Raw genomic sequence first — 19,704 nt, forward strand, 5'->3', positions numbered from 1 at the left:
CGGGTTCGATCCTCAACTCTCATCAGCCCGCCATCCGCCATCGCCGGAACCCTGCAAAACAAGAGATATCATTACAAAAGACTTTTAAGACATTTGAAGTGCCCAGAACTTACCGTTCGTGCAGTTAACGACGGACAGCAGTCCTCTGAGGTCAAGAGGCCTGCACCCTTATCCAGTGAAGAAACTGGTTACGGCACCCTGCCCCGAGGCAGATGGAGAGCTCGGCGTTCACTTACCTAAGACATCTTACTCTTCGAGTCAGACATACAGTGCACAAAGGTCCAGCCCAAAGAGCCAACCGTGGGTTACACATCACCTTTGAAGATACGGCATTCACCCAGTCAAGACCGGCGCCTCTGCGGGAATCAGGTGAGCATTACACTATTCAGGCTCTTTATACAACTACTAGCCTGCAAATAAAGAGATAGGAACTTGCATAGGGCTAAAGCAGGGGTGGTCCCCTAGCATTGGCCCTATTCAATTTATTTTTGTTGGATTTGGTCAGCTTTTTGGAGGGTGAAAGGGCATTTCCACCGAAAGTGAATGGAGAAAAAAATCATGTGGGTTCTGTACGCGGACAATCTGGTCTTGATCGACCAGACGCGATCAGCCTACAGCGCCAGTTGAACTCCCTACAAAACAATGTCGCAGAGAATGGGCTGGAAATTAATGCTAGGAAATCAAGAATCATGTGCATGCAACCCCTGGGAGGTAAAGGTCTCCTTTAAGGGGATCCTGGGTAATGAACAAATAACACAAGTGGAATCAGTACGATACCGGGTGTCTGTCTAAATTCAAACCTGCACGATAATCCACGACTAAAGGAGCAAAGGTCGAAAACCTGGTGTCACAGGGAATGTCTCTAAATAAATAAATGTGCTCCAACTTTGACCTTCTACAAACAGAAAGTGATCCCTATACTAACTTATGGAGCAGAAACATAATTCAGATTAACTTGGGGAAACCTGTGCACTGTTGGAATCAATCTTTTGGAAGAGACTATTATCACTTCCAAAAGGAGTACCAATAGGAATTAAGGCTTACATCGATGTATGTGATTACCCTTTGGAAGTCGATAAGCTTATTTCGGAAATGTGTAATGAAAGAGGCTTCATTCACTTTGATCTGTTTAAAGGTAACAAGAGGGAGAGGGTTCTTGAGAAATGGATAGAAAATAGTGAGGCAATACTAAAACATCTTGACACCACCACAGTACAATACAATATGGCATCGGGACTGGATTAAGACGCAAGACGAAAAGGAAAAGATAAAAAATTCCATAGCTGCTACCATCGAGCCAGATCTCAATGCTTCCGAATGAATCTGTATCCCTCCAAAGAGTATGTAATGCATGAGAAGGGAGGTATTGGAATTAAAGGATGTAGATTAAAGGACTTAGTACTATAACACGATTCTTGGGTACATTTATAGCTTGTCTGCAGAGGAGTGGTGGGCGAGATGGTTATAAGGGTAGGAATTTGTTCTGGTATTTGCGTTAATGTTTTTAGATGCAGTGTTCATGTTGGTAATTATAGTGAGGGAAATAGGATAGGACAGGATTAGGGGGTTACACGGGAATAGGAGCCCAACGGTTGAGCATGAGAAGAACTAATCATTAATCACAAAAGGTCAACCTTATAGGGTTGCATTTGGTGGCCTGCTCGGATGTTGACATAATAGCAATTTAATGAAGGAGTGTGGGGAAAGGTAAAAGGACATTATGTCGGAGTATATTTGAGAAGGTACACGATTCATGCAAGTCTGGGTCTAATTTGTTTTGAATATGAGGTATAGTTGGTTGCAATTCACTTCTTCCCTTGTGTAAATTTCTTCTCCATATTTCTTAGGTTTTTTTTGCTTTTATTTTTTTAAAGATTGGTTTTGAATGATTGGTTTTTGTTTTATGTGAATTATTTTAACATACGTTTCATATAGCTTATTAAAGAAATTGTGTCATGAAAGGTTTGTAATAAACTAATCTTGAAAAAAAAACCTCTGGTTCCAACTCTGCTGCTCCACTGTTCCCCTGTAGCATGACTGGGTGTTCTGTGCTAGGTGTTCGGTCTTCCACTCAGCTTCTGAATGAGGGAGGATAGTCAATCTTCACTGGAGAAAACACCTCTTTCTTTCTAGTAAGGGCTGGCCGTTGGACCCAGGTGCATTGGGGTACTATTAGCTATTTTTGTCTCTGGAAGGTGCCACTTCCCAGGAACCACCTGAAGCATTGGAAGGAGACCTGGCCAGCACAGAGGCCGATAGGCTCTGGGATATGGAATGAGGTACTACTGCAAATAAATAACTACACATTCTAGGAAGCCAGGGACCAGGGGAGGTTGGGGGGGACTAAACACTCACACCACCTCCGGGACAGGTCTGGCTCTTGCACTGCCCTGGTAGGCTGCCTAACACAGGCAAAGAGAAGTCCCATGCCCCTCAACAGGGTCAGACTTCTGACACATTTCCTACTGCCTTCCTTGACAACAGGCTTCCTATCTCAAAATGCTGTGTCCACAAGGTTATCACAGGAAGACAGTTGCAAGATGGCCTAAAACAAACCCAGCACATGACCTCTACTCATGCCAGGGAGGAGGAAAGATCAGGTTGGAAAGGAACAGTTCAGGAAGGACATCAAGAAACTGTAGTGAAGGACAAAGGACTCAATGTCCAGCCAGTATGACCCAACTTGGTTCAAGAAATTCAGCATCTCATCTTTGTGCAAATCAACAAGCAATTCAGGAACACATTTGTAAACTTTAAGAATGCACCGGTTATTCCCATGATAAATACATACATACATCACTCATAGGCTGATCATCAATACCACACCAGGCAGACGCACAAAGGTGTTGGCAGCTAACTAATCAGGCTGGCTCTAACAACTGCCAAACACTGAGGTCCACCTATACAGGTTATGTATTAAAGCTGTCTAGGGCAGGAACCAGTCTAAATCAGTACAAACCACTAAGAAGGGTGGAGGGCGGGGTTCAGAGGGAGCCCATGTATGCACAATGGCCATTTTAGCACCTGTAGCATAGCTCCTAAAAAGATGGCCCAAAATAAAACTGCCAAGGTTAGGATTTGAAAATATTAACTGGTATTTCCAATGGCTGCGATGTTGGTACTTTGCAGTACTAATGGAGTTCAAAACAGGTGGAACCCTGGTAAAGCCAAAATCAAAATGCAGCTGCCACCAGCCTACTAAAACAGCACCAGTGTAGAGAGAAGTATCACTGTAGTGTCAAAATGGGGTGCTTCAAAAGAACCCCTGTCCTAGTAGCCATATGGGCCATCATTGCACATCATACGAAAAAGGGTTGCCGTTACAGGGGGGACTTCTGAAGTCCCTCTGACCACAAAAACAAGATCAAAGATCCAAGAAATTCAAAAAGTTAAATGCAAAACGTTTGGGGTCCCAGAAAATGAGTGTAGAACCTTCCCTCCCCAAAATAGAATTCCAGACTAACATGTTCTTGGCTCATTCTCATCCTGATTCATGGAAAGGCGTCAGCCAGATTTCAGGGCTGAGGTATTGAGATAACCTGTGAAGGGTGCAGTGAGCTAAAACGTGGTTGTAGACCCTCCTGAGGGGAACGCATTCCCCAGTACAGGGTATTTGACCCATATTCGTTCTCAGTAGAGGGGCTTGCACACTCCTTTGTAACGAGGTATTGAGATAAAGTTTCAGCAGAACCAGGCTACTTCAAGTCAAGTCAATATACTTTTATTCGGCGTGCGCCATAAAGTAAAACAATTACGTACATCCATTTACAAAAACAAGCTACTCAAGTAGATACAGATAACCAGGTACATAGGGGAAAAATACAAAACTCATTATAGATAAATCTATAAAAGAATCAAATTTGTATTAAATGGTAAGCAATAGTACCACTGGGGAAAGCATGCTCGCATCCTCAGGGTACAGTTAAACCAATATGGAATACATTACTCACCGTAATTGTATTTCTGGTGCTTGTATCTGCTTAGATTCACATGCTATGCATAGGCCGACATCTAGGTGAAGCTGCAGAGTATTACAGTTGTTTTTCAGAACTCGAAAATGGGCGTCGAAATAGGGCATGCCAGTAATGCTATCCCTATTGTGACGTCCCCAGTACCCATGATCCCTCAGATTGTATTTTTTCCTGACATGAGATAGCATGAGTAGTGCGAGTACAGAGTTACCAAACAGATACGTACATATATGTAAAGCTCAAGCAAACATCTATACACCTCTCAGGGGAGGAAGGGTGGGCGCATGTGAATCTAAGCAGATACAAGCACCAGAAATACGATTACAGTGAGTAATGTATTCCTTCTGATGCTTGTGTAATATGATTAGATCACATGCTATGCATAGATTAGCGAGCAGGGTTATGAGAAGGAGTGGCGGCAAAGAACAAGTTACTTTTTTACCTGGTAATGTTCTTTCGATGGGATGGTCCGACGACATATTCCATATCTATGACAGGTAATGTCCACAGCTGTGCTGCTTCGGAAAATCTTTGGCGTCTGCGTCCTGCGTCGATGACGTCGATGCGCCGTCCCCGTGGACCACCTCCGACGGCCGACGTCACCTGATGCGATAAGTAGGACGCACGACGCCCATAGCCTCAGTTATAGTTTTTTCCCAGAACGTGTGCCACCAGTTTTCTGCCAGTCAGACACACAAGGCCTTGCGGAACGCAAGCTGCAATCGCAAAAGAAATTCTGCAGCGGTGAAGGCAGGGAGGGAGCGATATGGAATACGTCGTCGGACCATCCCATCGAAAGAACGTTACCAGGTAAGAAAGTAACTTGTTCTTCGAGGGGATTGGGTCCTCCGACGTATTCCATATCTATGACAGACTCCCAAAGGAGTACCAACGTATGGAGGAGGGAAAGAATTTAGAATACAAATTTAGCATGCCCAATCAAATTGCGGAATAGAGAACTGCCTTGCCAAAGGCCAGATCTTGCCCTCTGATGGAATCGAAGGAATAGTGACGTACAAAAGTATGTACTGAAGCCCAGGTGGCTGCATCACAGATGTGACGAATAGGAACTCCCCTCTGCAGGGCAGTAGACGCAGCCACTCCTCTGGTAGAATGGGCCCGCAAGCCAGCCGGAGGGTCCTTAACCGCCAAGCTCAGAGATAGCTAAAATAATCCAACGAGACAAAGTCTGTTTCGTCAGAGCTTGTCCCAAACGCTGAGCCCTTTCAAGAACTGAGAAATTAAAGGAATCTTAAAATAGGAACACTCTTCAGACGAGCGCTTAAATATGGACAGCGCCGCCAGGTAACCTTTAATGGTCCACACTTGCAAGCCCCTGTGGGCCAAAGAAAGCAAAAAAGACAGAAACATGGGAAAGTCACAATCAAAAGGATCCACATTCTTAACTCTGCACCAGTCGCAGAACTTTCTCCAACGGCAACGGTACAGAGACTTTGTTGCCAGCTGCCTGGCCGAGAGCAACACCTCCATCACGTCTTCAGGGAGGTCCCAATCCTTATACCTCAACCTTTCAGAAGCCAAGCGTGAAGATTGAGGGATCAGACCTCTTTATGGAGAACCTGACCCCCCTCCCGTGAGAGCAGATCGTCTCGGTAGGGAAGACGACGTGGAGGACAGATGGACAAGTCGAGAAGGTTCGGGTACCACGTCCTCCGGGCCCACGCCAGAGCAATGAGGATCATCCGGGAACCGAACCTCCGTAACCTCCGCAGCACTTGCGGGATGACAGGGACTGGAGGAAACGCGCACAGCAGTGGGAATGACCACTCTACCACGAACGTGACTCCTAAGGCTCCTTTTGGAGGAAATTCCCGCGAGCAAAACCTTTCGCACTTCCGGTTGACACGGGAGGCGAAGAGATCCACTTGAGGGGTCCCCCAAAGGGCGAAGATCTCCAGGAGAATCTCCTGAACCAGCTCCAACTCGTGAGAGATCGAGCTCTGCCTGCTCAGAGTGTCCGCCGTCTCGTTGTCGTCTCCGGCCAGATGAACAGCCGAGATCGAAACTTCCTGCTGGATGGCCCAGAATTCGATCTGCATCACCTCCCTGCACAACGGAAGTGACCCTGCCCCCCCCCCCCCTTTTTGTTGATGTAGTGCATGGCCACCGTGTTGTCTGTTAGAATCAGGACACTCTTTCCGCGCACAGTCGGCAGAAAAGCCTTCAGGGCTAGCCTGACGGCCCTCAGCTCCAACAGATTGATATGGAGTCTGGACCCCGACAGAGACCAACGACCGCTGACTGTCAACTCGTTGGCATGAGCTCCCCATCCCATGAGGGATGCGTCCGTCACGATCGTCACCTCCGGCCAGGGCAGCCAAAATGGGGCCCCCTTCATCAAATTGCCCTCGACGGCCCACCACAGAAGGTTCTGGGCCACCGAGGGCGGCACCTGAACAGGGTCCGACAGCCTGCCGGAGGACAGACCACTGGAGCTTGAGTGCCCACTGCAAAGATCTCATCCGCAGACGAGCCTCTGGCACCAGAAGAATGCAGGATGCCATGAGGCCGAGCAGTCTCAAGAACTCGGACGCTGGGAGATCCTGGGCAAAATGAAACTTGTGCACCATCTGCTGAATGTGAAGAGCCCTCACCTGAGGAGGAAAACACTGCCCCAGGGACGTGTCGAGCACTGCTCCGATGTACTGGAGCCGCTGAGTTGGTGTCAAATGGGACTTCTTTAAATTGAGGGAGCAGCCCAGCCTGTGAAGGGAGTGGCAGGTGACGGACATATGATCCAGGACTTGCTTGGGAGAGCTCCCCCTGATCAACCAATCGTCCAGGTAGGGGTATACGTGAATCCCCCCTTTCCTGAGATGCACTGCCACCACCACCATGAGCTTGGTGAAAACCCTCGGGGCGGAGGTCAATCTGAACGGCAGGACCCAAAACTGAAAGTGCGAGTCGCCAACCACGAACCTCAGGTACTTCTTGTGCTTGGGATGGATCGGCACATGGAAGTAAGCATCCTTGAGGTCGAGAGACACCAACTAGTCCTGAAGTTGAAGGGCCTGAAGGACTTGAGAAAGAGTCACCATCTTGAACTTGTCCTTCCTGAGGAGTTTGTTCAAACCGTGCAAGTCCATGATGGATCTCAATCCCCCGTCTTTCTTCGATATCAAAAAATAAGGGGAATACCATCCCTTGTTCCTCTCCGCTACAGGCACCAGTTCTATGGCGCCTTTCTCCAGCAGGGCTTGAATTTCCTGCGCAAGGAGCGGATCCGGACACTCAGAGAGGCTCCCTGGTGAATGTCGTGAGGCCTCTGCCGAAAAGGAAGACAGTAGCCGTGGGTTATGATCTCCAGAACCCACACATCCGAAGTAGTGGCTTGCCACTCTACAAGATGCTGCGCCAGCCTTCCCCCAACCGGCGAACCATGGGACCTGGCCTCATGACTGAATGGTAGCGGCTGCGGCGTTGCCTGAGGGCAAAGAGGAAACTGCCCGAGCGGCCTTGGCAGCTCGAGTACCTTTATTTCCACCTCTGGCACTCTTACGATGGCCTCTTTGACTGCTGGCTCCCCTCGCTTTACTGAAGGACGAGTAATAGCGAAAGGAACCTCCCCTCCATTGCTGTCCCCTAGGACGAAAAGGCGGAGGTTGGCGAACTGCAGCGCCCAACGACTTTGCTGCAGCTTTGGAGGTCTGCAACCGCTCAAGGCTCTCGTCAGCGGTGCTGCCAAAAAGGTGTTCACTGTCAAAGGGCATGTTGAGGAGCCGGGACTGCACATCAGGAGCGAACACAGACTTCCGCAACCACGCAAACCTGCACATTACGGTGCTCGCCGCCGTGGACCGGCTGACACAATCCTCCAAGTCCAAACCCGACTGAACGGCCTCACACATGGCATCCTTGCCATCCTGAACCATAGCAAGGAAACCATCCCGTTCGTCCCCTTCGGGAATATGTTCAGCCGCTAATGCAACAAAGTTCCACAGAGTGTGCGTGAAACGAGACAAGGCACATATGGAGTTGGCCGCCTGAAGCACCATACCACGAGAAGAAAACACTTTCTTCGCCTAGCCGTCAAAACATTTGTCGTCCCAATCCGGAGGGATGGTAGGATACGACGCCTGCTTTGCCGGGGCCGTAGTCGCCTGCACCACCAAACTCTCCAGAGTGGGGTGCCCAGACAAGTAGCAGGGGGTCGCTACTGGCTGGATGGTATTTTCGCGACAAAGACTTGCCCTCTGCTGGGAGACTCTCCAGAGCAGTCCAAGCCGCTGCCACCCTTCTCTGCAGAGCCATATGAAAAGGCAAAACCGGGGCAGTGGGTGGACCGAGATCAAGGATGTCCGTGAGATCATCCTGAACAAACTCCCCTGGGGGAGCTGACCAACCCAAGTACTCGGTGACCCGAGACATAAGGCGCCGATATGAAGAATCGGCATGAGTGCCAGGCTCCGGCCTACAAAACTCCACCTCCGGAGAGGTGTCCAGTCCACTGGCATCATGCAGCGACTGCCACAGGTCATCAAACTGGCTATGGCCCGAGATAAGTTCATCGGGAACCGAAACCAAGCGCCATCAGAGCCTTCATCACCCTCAGAAATGTACTCCAGGCGGGGAGAGGAAGACCTCTGGGGACCAAAGCAGTTCCTGACCTTAGCCAGAGCCTTTCTAGGGGCAAACCCTGTGCCATGGGGCCCCTCCGACACCACCGCCTCGAAAGGCGCCGAGGGCGCCGAACGAGTCGGCACCGGCGTCAACAGAAAAGGCGTCGACATCGAGCGAAGCAGCGTCGACGTCAGCTGCAGCGCCGCCTGCATCGACACAGGCCTCGAAGCCGGAGCTCCGAGCATGTCTCTCGACGACCTATGTGCTGACGGCCCCCTCAGAGGCAGAGCCTCGAGAGAAATCGACGACGACCTCGGCGCCACAGGCGTCGACGTCTTCTTTGAAGACGGCACAGGATCACGCAGTCTTGAGCGCGTCGAGGACCGGGACCTGGAACGGGCATGGCGAGAACAGCTACCCATGTCCGAGCGGGACCTCTCCCGCGAGCCGTGCCGACCACCCGAGCCCGAAGGCGTACGAGCGGTGTCTCTCGACCGGTGCCGACCGACCCCACTCGGAGGCGCGGACGGACCGGTGAGCTGCGATTCAAGAATCGCTAGCATCTGCTTCCCGAAGGAAGCCCATTCCTCTCCAGTGTCGCTTGCATGGAGGGATAAGCGACCCGCCGATGGGCGGAGGCCTCGGAAGAGGACGGGGAAGGCGACCTATGCCAGTGCTTTCGGGGATTGCCTCGAAGAGGCAGAGAAGTGGCGAAACCGAACCCTGGAAGGAGACCCACTGGACTTCCGACGATGACGCGGAGAGTCGCCCCTCGAGTCATCCGTCGAAAGCCTCGCAGACCTCGACTTCCGGGGCTTAGACACCCGGCCTACCGACAGCTTCTTCTAGCGTTCCCGCAAGGCCTTTGCCGTGAGCGACTGGCAGTCGACACAGTCGTCTGTATCGTGGGCCTCCCCGAGGCACCAGAGGCAGGCGTCGTGCGAGTCCTTGACCGACATCTTGGACCCACAGTCCCCGCATTTCTTGAAGCCTGGACGCGGGGTTGAAGACGAAGAAGACATCGCCACAAACAGGTCTTCACAACAAACCGAACAGGTTCAACGAACCGAGAATTGAAAACAGCAAACTCCAACGAGTCGAGGCGTACCGAGATTCACGAAGCGAACACGTTCGCGGAAAAAACGGAACTGGGGCTATGGGCGTCGTGCGTCCTACTTATCACATCGGGTGACGTCAGCCGTCAGAGGAGGTCCTCGGGGACGGCGCATCGACGTCGACGGCGCATCGACGTCTTCGACGCAGGAGCCAAAGATTTTCCGAAGCAGCACAGCTGTGGACATTACCTGTCATAGATATGGAATACGTCGGAGGACCCAATCCCCTCGAACAGATGTTTTAGAACCGCTTGTCCCATCTGTGTATCTGTTTTGGAATGTGCGTCAATGCAGTAGTGCTGAGTGAAGGTATGAACTGAGCTCCATGAAGCTGCTTTGCAAATGTTGTCTAATGGTACGTTTGCAAGAAAGGCGAACGTAGCCCCAGTGCCCCTTGTAGAGTGAGCTCTAGGTGTAGAAGGCAGTGTCTTGTCTGATAATGAATAGCATAACTGTATACATTTGACTATCCATTTGGAGACTGCTCTTTTTGAAACGCACTCTCCTTGTCTGCCTGTAGCCATGAAGACAAACAGTTGATCCATTTTCCTAAGCGGTTTGGTCTCATCTACGTAGTAGAGAACCGCTCTCCTCGCATCTAGTGTGTGGAGTTTGATCTCAGCTGAGCAAGTTGGCTTTTGAAAGAAGGCTGGGAGCTCAATAGACTGGTTCACATGACATTTGGAAATAAATTTAGGTGAAAACCTAGGGGGAGGCTGTAAAACCAATTTGTCTTTATGGATGACAAAGAAGGGGTCCTGCACTGACAATGCTTAGATCTCGCTGACTTTTCTTATGGAAGTGATAGCCACTAAGAAGACAGTCTTATGGGTAATGTCTCCAAGGGTAGCCTGTTGCAAAAGCTCGAATGGGGGTCCAATGAGTTTTGCTAGCACTACGTTTAGAGCCCAACTAGGCAGGGGGTTAGAGACTGGAGGATGTATTCTTTTCACTCCCTCCATGAAAGCTTTGATGACTGGCACTTTCCACCATGAGATCTTACTCTGAGAGGTGGTGTATGCTGATAAAGCTGCTAGGTGGACTTTCAGAGAATTAAAGACCAACCCTGAATCCAACAGGTGGAGCATGTAAGTAAGAATGTGTGATGGCATACACTCTATGGGGTTAATCTGTTTAGATTGGCACCAAATGACGAATCTCCTCGACTTGTGGAAATAGCAGTTCCTGGTGTTTGGTTTCCTTGCTTCTTTTAGGATGTCCATATACCGTTGTCGAAGATCAAGGTGTCCAAACTCTAGGACTTCAGGAGGCATGCTGCCAAGTTCAAAGAGTGAGGTTGTGGATGTATCGTTGTCCCCCCGTGTTGAGTCAACTGGCTGACCTGGTACGGGAGCTTGATGGGATTGCACATCGCTAGCTTGCGCAAATATGGTTACCATGGTTGTCTCGCCCACATAGGTGCAACTAGGATGGGCGTCATATGTTCCCCGTGTATTTTGTTCACTATCGTGCTGATTGAATCGGGGTGGGGGGAAGCATAAGCAAATATCCCTGACCAGTTCATCCATAGGGCGTTCCCCTTGGAGAGTGGCTGGGGAAACCTGGACGCGAAGTCTGGGCATTGCTTGTTTTCTCTTATAGCGAACAAGTCTAGAGAGGGGTAACCCCAAAGAGAGAAGATGTGGTCTACAACGTCTGTGTCTAGTTTCCACTTGTGCTCTTCTGGTAGAGGGTCTCTGCTGAGAGAGTCCGCTAGTGTGTTTAGTATCCCTGGAACATGTTGGGAGGACAGGGTCATCCCTCACCTGAATGCCCATTTCCATAATTTCTGTGCCAGTTTGGAGAGTTTGTACCCCCTTGTTTGTTAACATGGAACATCACAGTTGTGCTGTTAGAACTTGCAGCGACCGGTTCGTCAGATGTTCCTCGAAGGCTTGTAGGGCTTTGAGGACTGCCAATAAGTCCAGAATATTCATGTGTTTCTGTGCAGTCACTTGTGACCACAGGCCATGTGCTGTGTGGTGAAGGTAGTGGGCCCCCCACCCGGAAAGGGACACATCCGTTGTGACGACCACCTGTGTTTCCGGTTCGTGGAAGGGCTTGGCCTGGAGTAGATTTTCCCTTGACCACCAGCGTAAGTTCTGAACCAGCGTTGGCCAAACAACCACGAGATCGTCCCACTGACCACTTGCCCGGGACCATTGTTTCTCCAACCATTCCTGCATTGGTCACAGGCACGCGTGGTGGACTAGGTAAATGCATGATGCCATCATACCCAGCAGGTGCATTGCTTTGCGCACGCTTATCCAGAGACCGGCTTGATACTGGGGTATTTGCCGAAGCATATTTTGCACTCTTTCCATGGATGGGTAGGCTAAGGCTGTCTTTCTATCTAATACAGCTCATAGGAACTGTTTTGATGTTTGGTATCAGACTTCACTTTTTTTTGTTTATTGAGAAGCCCAATTGGAAGAGGTGGTCTATTGTCCTTTGCGTGTTTGCCTTGCAAAGGTGGTAATTTTCTCCCGTGATCAGCCATTCGTCCAGGTAAGGGTGTACTGGGATTGACTCCCTGGTAAGGTCCGCTGCCACCACCGCCAGTACTTTGGTGAACACCGTTGTAGTCGAGGCTATAATGAAGGGCTGCACCTTGAACTGATAGGGTTGGTCTGCTACTTTGAATCACAAGAATTTTTTGTGTGCTGGGAACACTGAGATATGAAAATAGGCATCTTTCATGTCCAATGTTGCCATGCAATCCCCCCCATTTTAATAGAGGGATTACTTCTTGTAGCGTTGTCATGCAAAATGTTTGTGGTTTTACAAATCTATTTGCAGGGCGCAGGTCTAGTACCAGGCGCATGGTCAGATCTTTCTCTGGCCCAACAAAGTACGTTGAATACATACCCTTGTTTACCTCTGTGTGGCACAAGCTCAATGGCGTCCTTGAGTAGAGCTTTCACCTCTTCTAGCAGGATATGTTGTTCTTCCTGCGATGGTTTCTTTTGGCGTGGGGGAGGTTTGACGGTCTTCCTTGTAGCTCTATACAATAACCCCCATTCACCGTTGATAACACCCATTTGTCTGATGTTATAGCCTCCCATGCCTGGGTGTAAAACGATATTTCGTCCCCCGACTGGGGAGGCATGGGAGGGGACCCGTAGCGGGGAGTCATTGCTTAGAGGGTGTCCCTCCACCTCTCGTGGGGGAACCTCTCCCTCTTCTGCAGGCCATGTGCTGACCCCTGGGGTAACCCTGGGTGGCTTGGTAATTTGTATTCCAAGAGGAACCTTGGTTTTGGTTGTAGCCTGTTCCTCTTTGCACGCTTTGCCCCCGAAAGCAACGAAAATTACTACCACCTCTTTGTGGTTTATTAGTCAGTTGACCAAGTGATTTGAGGGTCTCATATTCGTCTTTGGCAGACTTGAGGGCGTCTTCCACTGCCTTCCCAAATAATATGTTTTGCTCCACTGGCATATTCAGTAGGGTAGCTTGAGTTTCAAGTTTAAACCCTGATTGTCTAAGCCAGGCATGTCGTTTTAAAATGGTGGCTTCTGCAATAACGCATCCAGCGTTGTCAGCTGCGTCAAAGGTATTCTTTAAAAGGACGCCTGCTGTAGCTCTGCCTTAGGCAGCCAGAAGGGAGAGTTTTGCTTTCAGTGGCTCTGGCGCGGACTCTGATAGTGCCTTTACCTCATCCCAGTTTGTACAATCATAGCAGGATAGCAAGGTGGAGTTGTTTGCTATACGGGCCTGGTATGCTGCAGTGGATGCCATCTTCCTGCCCATGGCATATAATTTTTTGCTCTCCTTGTCCGGAGGGGCTTCGGAGGAGGACAAGGGGGTACCAGCTCTTTTGCGGGTGGTGGTAACAACCAGAGAGTCAGGTCGAAGTTGTCCCCTTATATACTTATATATAGGGGGTCGCAGGTGCTGGTCTGAAGAGCTTTTCGATTCTAGGGTTTACTGCCCTGGTATCGTTAGGTTGTTCTAGGGAAGGTTGGAATCTTCCTTGGACCGATTTGAGCAGGGGGATGAACTGGGTTGCCGGTTTTTTAATCGGCTAACATATTCACAGCAAAGTCTTTGTCCTGTTGCACCTCTTGTGTTTCGATGCCGAAATGCTCTGCCGCCCTTATCAGTATATCATTAAATAGTGGCTGGTTATCAACAGGGGAGTCTGGTAATACAGGCTCTTGCGGGACTGGAGAGTCCATTGCAAAAACTACAGACTCCGAGTCCTCCTGGTCTTAGTCGTCCTCTTCCCCGTCATAACCCTCAATGTCCCTATAAGGGGGTTCAATCTCCTCTAAGTATTCCTCATCCCCTACATCCTGATCATAAAGATCATAGGAGGCACAAGGAGTCTTGTGTGGTGGTTCAACCGCCAATTCTATAGTGGGGAGAGATCTCTTCTTATAGGGTACACCCGATGCCTGGGACTGAGAGGCTGTAGGTGTTATGTTGGAACTAGACGCCTGTGTAGTGGGAGGCGTGGTGTTCAAGTTCTGCAGAATTTGGGGATGTTTTTCAAAGAAATTTGCTAGGCAAGTCATGCGGCTCATGACTCGGTCAATGTCGTCTGCGGACCATTTGGCCGAACTGGGTATTACCCGTGGGTAGGTGGAGGCAGGAGTGGGGGTAGACAGGGTATGTTCCTTTTCTTCCTCAAGATTAATTGGGTCAGGCTGATGTGTCTCTTAAGACTGTATTGTAGTATCCTGAAAGGACATACGCTTATCTTGGCCAGAAGGTTTTTTAATGTTCTCCTTGTCAAGTGAGTACCTTTCTCTAGAGCAGGGGTGCACAACTGATTTTGACAGAGGGCCGAAAGTACCCTACATGATGGCTATAGTGGGCCGAAAAGTAAATGTGGGTGGGCCGGTAGGCGTGGCCGGAGGCTTTTTCAACCCCTAATTTTTATTAAACACTATGCCCCATAGCCCCCACCCCTCAAGCAAACACTATGCCCCATGGCTCCCACCCCTCATGCAAACACTATGCCCCATGGCCCCCACTGCCCAACCAAACACTATGCCCCATGGCCCCCACCCCTCATGCAAACACTATGCCCCAAGACACCCCCCTTCAAACAAACACTATGCCCCATGCCACCAAGCATACACCATGCACCCATACAAACCCCACCCCCACCCCCAACTCCGCACACAAACCTACAAGCATTCGCCATGCACCCATACAGACCCGAACCCCCCCCACCCCCAACTCAGCACACAAACCCACAAGCATACACCATGCACCCATACAGACCCTACCCCCAACTCACCATACAAACTCACATGCATACACCATGCATCCATACAGACCCGGACCCCCCCCACCCCCCAACTCACCAAACAAACTCACAAGCATGCACGCATACAGACCCGGACCCCCCCACCCCCACCCCCACATCTCAACATACACTTCACTTGCACACAAAAACATTCAGGCAGATCCGGCACACACACACACACACACACCCCCTCCGCATCTCAACATACACTGCAGACATACAAATACAAACACACCCGACACACCCCCCCACCTCCACATCTCAACATACATACAAAAACACATTCAGGCAGACCCGACACACACACCCCCTCCGCATCTCAACATACACTGCAGACATACAAATACAAACACACCCGACACACCCCCCACCTCCTCATCTCAACATACATACAAAAACACATTCAGGCAGACTCCGCATACACACCCCCTCCGCATCTCAACATACACTGCAGACATACAAATACAAACACACCCGACACACCCCCCCACCTCCACATCTCAACATACAAACAAAAACACAGTCAGGACGGACCCGAGACAGACAGACAGACACACACACACACACACACACACACACACACACAGCCCCTCCCCCCCAATGTACTTACCCAGACGTGCTGGAACGCTGGCGAGGCTGCTGGCACTACGGCTGGCGTGGCAAGCCAGGCTGAAATGCTTTCCGGCATCAAGCCTTTCTGGCCACGCCAGCCGTAGTGCTGGCACTCCATTGGTGTAGCACACGCGCTACGTGGCTCATAGGAGCTGCGTGGTTCGTGTGCACTGAACCAATGAGGGCCTGTGTTTTGTCCGGCCCGAAAGACAACAAAGACTTCACTAATGGAGGGCGGCCGATGCTGCTTGCGGGCCGTATGTTGTGCACCCATGCTCTAGAGGAACTGGATCCGTCTCTCTCCTTATGGTCCCTGCTCTTAGAAGCAGATTTTTTGGAGCTCCAGGTTGAAGAGGTGGTTAAGGAGGACTCCCTGGACTTGTCCCCGGATGTAGGCCGAACTTCGACGGCGGGGATGGCTTGCGCAGCGTGTTTCACCGTCGCGTGGCCAGACGGGGGGAGTATCGAGCCGGGTGACTGGTTTTAACGGGCTTGTCATGCGGCGGCCGCTCGGAGCACCCAGAGGACAAAGAATCAGATGATTTGCCCTTCACGGTCGACTTTACTTGCATTGCCGTGGGGTGTGTGTTTGTGGGGAGTGTGGTGCCCTTGCCGCTGGGTGTCTTCCCCATAACAGGACCGCTGGCCTGTCTACTAGGGTCGGGGGCTGGCACTGGGGAACGCTGGGGCTCCCCGTCACCGTCCGAAGGGACGGCGTTGCTGCCGTTGTTGGATGCCTCTTCGACGTCTATGGAGGCCTCGGCCTGCATGGCGTGATGGGCCCAACGTTTTGTTTGCCTGTCCTTGAGGGTTTTCGGTCAGAGTAGTTTACATGCCCGACAATGCACCTCGTTGTGGTCTCTATTCAAGCAAAGGTTACAGACCCTATGCTTGTCGACCCACGTGAACTTCCTATTACAAGAGGAGCAGAACTTAAAAGGAATACGCTCCATAACGTAGGTAGGCAGCTGAGCGACTATGGTAAAAGGTGGGAATATACATGTTTATGTCCACCCCCCACTCTCCCTACTGAACGACAGAGGCCACAAGGGCCTTCCAAGGCCGGGTAGTGCCGTCGAAGTCTTTGTCCGACGGTCAGCTTCAAAGTCTTCTTCAATCTTTACCGCGTTGATACACGGCATCGGCAAAAGGACGGGAAGACACAGTAACTTAATAAAGTTCAACGGCGTACACCGAAAATGGACTCCGCTTATATTTAGCGATCGCTCACGATAGCGGAAAAAAACAATCTGAGGGACCCACACGCGTGAGGAATCATGGGTACAGGGGATGTCACAATAGGTATAGTATTACTGGCACACCCTATTTCGACGCCCATTTTCGAGTTTCGAAAAACAACTGTAATACTCTGCAGCTTCCACTAGATGTCGGCCTATGCATAGCATGTGATCTAAGCAGATTACACAAGCATCAAAAATTGAGATAACGGTGAATCCTCTAAATAAGGGGTGTATACAACCCAGAACTTTTGTCTGATGTGGTACAAGGAATAAGATGTACTTAAAACTGCTAATTTACCATACAAATTCAAACATGTATTCCTTAAAAGCCATGTCCTCTGAATATAGCGTGCAAACCCAAATACCACAAAGGGGTCTTGGCTAATTTCTAGCAGAGTCCGTGCTGATTTGGTATCCCAAAGCCCCAGTTTTCGTAATACTGGGCTCAGATACTGTTGCCTAAGGTGCAAGGATTTTTGACATAGTAGCATAAAATGTAAGATTATTTCTTTTAAATTCCCACATAGGACATTGTGCTGTGTTAGAGAAGTATCATGATTGGGTGACAGATGCCAACAGTAAAGTGCCAAGTCTTAAGCGTAGGTATAGCGATCTTTCCAAAGCCAGTCGGACATAATTCAAAGAGGCTTTATTGCCGAAGGGAGAAAGCTCAAGATAATCTGGGCCCTTTTATTGGCCCATGGCGGAGTACAGTAGATAGTCTTAAGCTTTATTGACCAAAGTCGCTTTAATTCTTCTCTTGGCACCTACCCATTGGCTCTCAAGGTTGGACCACAAATCACATTCGCCAACTTCTTTCAAGACTTTTTCAGATGACAAAGCCATGCTATAGAGCACCCACAGTATAGTAACATAAGATGGCTCAATGCAGACCGTACATTTTCTAGGCCTTCTTCGGACAACAGTTTTAACCAGAATAGTACAGGTTTAAGTTTGAACTTAATGGCCACAGGGATTATATCAAGTACAATAAACACCAAAGTGGAGGGAGCACTATTGGGCAGTAACAACAATTTACGTTCACTTGAGATAATTTCTTTCGCATTGGGGTGGGCCCAGAGTTCATCCCCATAAACGGCCGCATGTAACACTTTGTTTTCCATATCGGCTCAGATTGGGTGAGATGGCTCCACCTTTATGTTTAACATGGAATGATTTAACAGACCCACTAAGTTTCTCCAAGGTGATAAGAGTGCTTCACCTATTCTACCCGCCCTCCCGCATCTTGGAACCTTACACAGAGATAATCGAAGCATTTTACTTAGGTCAATCGAGTTCCATCCACCTCTACCACCAACAGAGTATATTTTGCAAATTGGGGCCTGAAAACCAAAACTTTTGATTTGTCGATGTTAAGCTCCACTTGCAACTACCGATATTTCTGGCTAAATATTTCCAAGGCTGCCTTCAAGCATTGCGGAGTAGTAGACAAAAGAACTGCATCATCTGTATAGAATAATGTGGGGTATTTGTTGGGGGACATTTTCGGACAATCCTGACATCCCATCACTAGAGCATCTATGACGTCCTGAATATAAAAGTTAAATATAGGGGCCAGGGTGCACCCTTGCCTTACCCCCTTAGTAACCAGGAATTACTTTGTGGATTCCCCTCACAGCCCATAACGGACAAAGGCACTGTTTTCTTAATGCAGTAGAGCGATCATTTCTATCAGATTGTAGGGGACATTCCAACAGGCGAGGATGCTCCATCATTTTTCCCAGGATACTGAATCAAAAGCCGGTTTGAGATCCAGAAATTCAGAATAATTTCATCTTATTCAATATGACATATTTCTGGACCAACAAATATAGCACAAAACATTGATCCAGCGTACCCTTTTTCCTCCTAAATCCCGCCGGAAGGTCTGTGACGGCATCGTTATCGGCCCAGTCCTGGAGCCAGGACAACAAAAGCTTCCCAAATAGTTTGCCTGCACTGTCCAGGAGGGAAATTGGACGATAGTTTACCAGTTGATCCCGCCCTCCCTTCTTGCACAGCAGAATTATTTCAGACTTCCTGCAGGCTACTTGATGGGACCCAAGACGGATTCCAGTTCTGTCTGTTATTGCCATAAGTAACACTCCCAACACACCTGTTAGTACAGTTGCAGTTTATGTGTTTGTAGGTTTAGGAATTCCATAATCCGCCCATGACCCTCTTATTGAAGGCTTAACAAGGAGGGGAACTTTCCATTTCAACTGGGTAATCGACCTCAGTAGGCTGCAGAAAAACCCATTATAATCAGAGGCGTCAAGACCATTGGGGGCCACAAAATCTGCCAGTGCCATTCCACAGAGGGAGAAGTTGGAACCCTCAGATTGTGGCAGTGCGTAAGGAGGAGGAGGTGGTGGTGCGGTTCATGCACTATAGTGTGACCCATTTCATGATGTGCCTGAAGAAGGACATTACATAGATTGTTGAGAATTGGTGGAATTTGCTGGAAAGGAATTAAACCTGCGCATATGAGGGAACCGGGACCATGTGGTTGGGTTGAGCCGGCTGGTAACCCGACTAAGCAGGAGCTGTGCCAATCTTTACAGTGTAAAATGAGGTTGCTGTAGCATAGAATAGGCGTTAGGAGGAAAACAGTCCTCTTGGTCTGGGTCATGTGGAATCGGCACCAAGTCCAAAGCAGCTGAGGGTTTCCATGTGGCATACCTCTGCAACTTGGGATCCGGGGGTGTGTACCACAGCTTCACCATATTCCCTCCCACACAAACTTGGAATGGTTTAGAAGCACATTGTGTGGTATGCACTGCTATGGAGGAGCCCAGGCATCTGATCCATGTGTTCCAATGTTCGTGGCATCACTGGCAACTTGCTAAGAAATCTGCGATGCCTGGAAAGCCTCAAAATCTCTACATGTCCAGACTAGAGCAGGTTTATGTATAGGTCACAAGGAA

The 19,704-nt window shown here is 49.5% G+C and overlaps 1 protein-coding gene across 1 annotated transcript in view; it reads right to left on the reverse strand.

Annotated features, from left to right (window-relative positions):
- Positions 1-19,704, reverse strand: part of USP48 (ubiquitin specific peptidase 48) — a 1,688,863-nt gene that overhangs the window by 1,321,932 nt on the left and 347,227 nt on the right. The window lies entirely within an intron of this gene.

This window comes from Ambystoma mexicanum, chromosome 8 (assembly GCF_040938575.1).
Source record: "Ambystoma mexicanum isolate Mex_15411 chromosome 8, UKY_AmexF1_1, whole genome shotgun sequence".
Taxonomy (NCBI): domain Eukaryota; kingdom Metazoa; phylum Chordata; class Amphibia; order Caudata; family Ambystomatidae; genus Ambystoma; species Ambystoma mexicanum.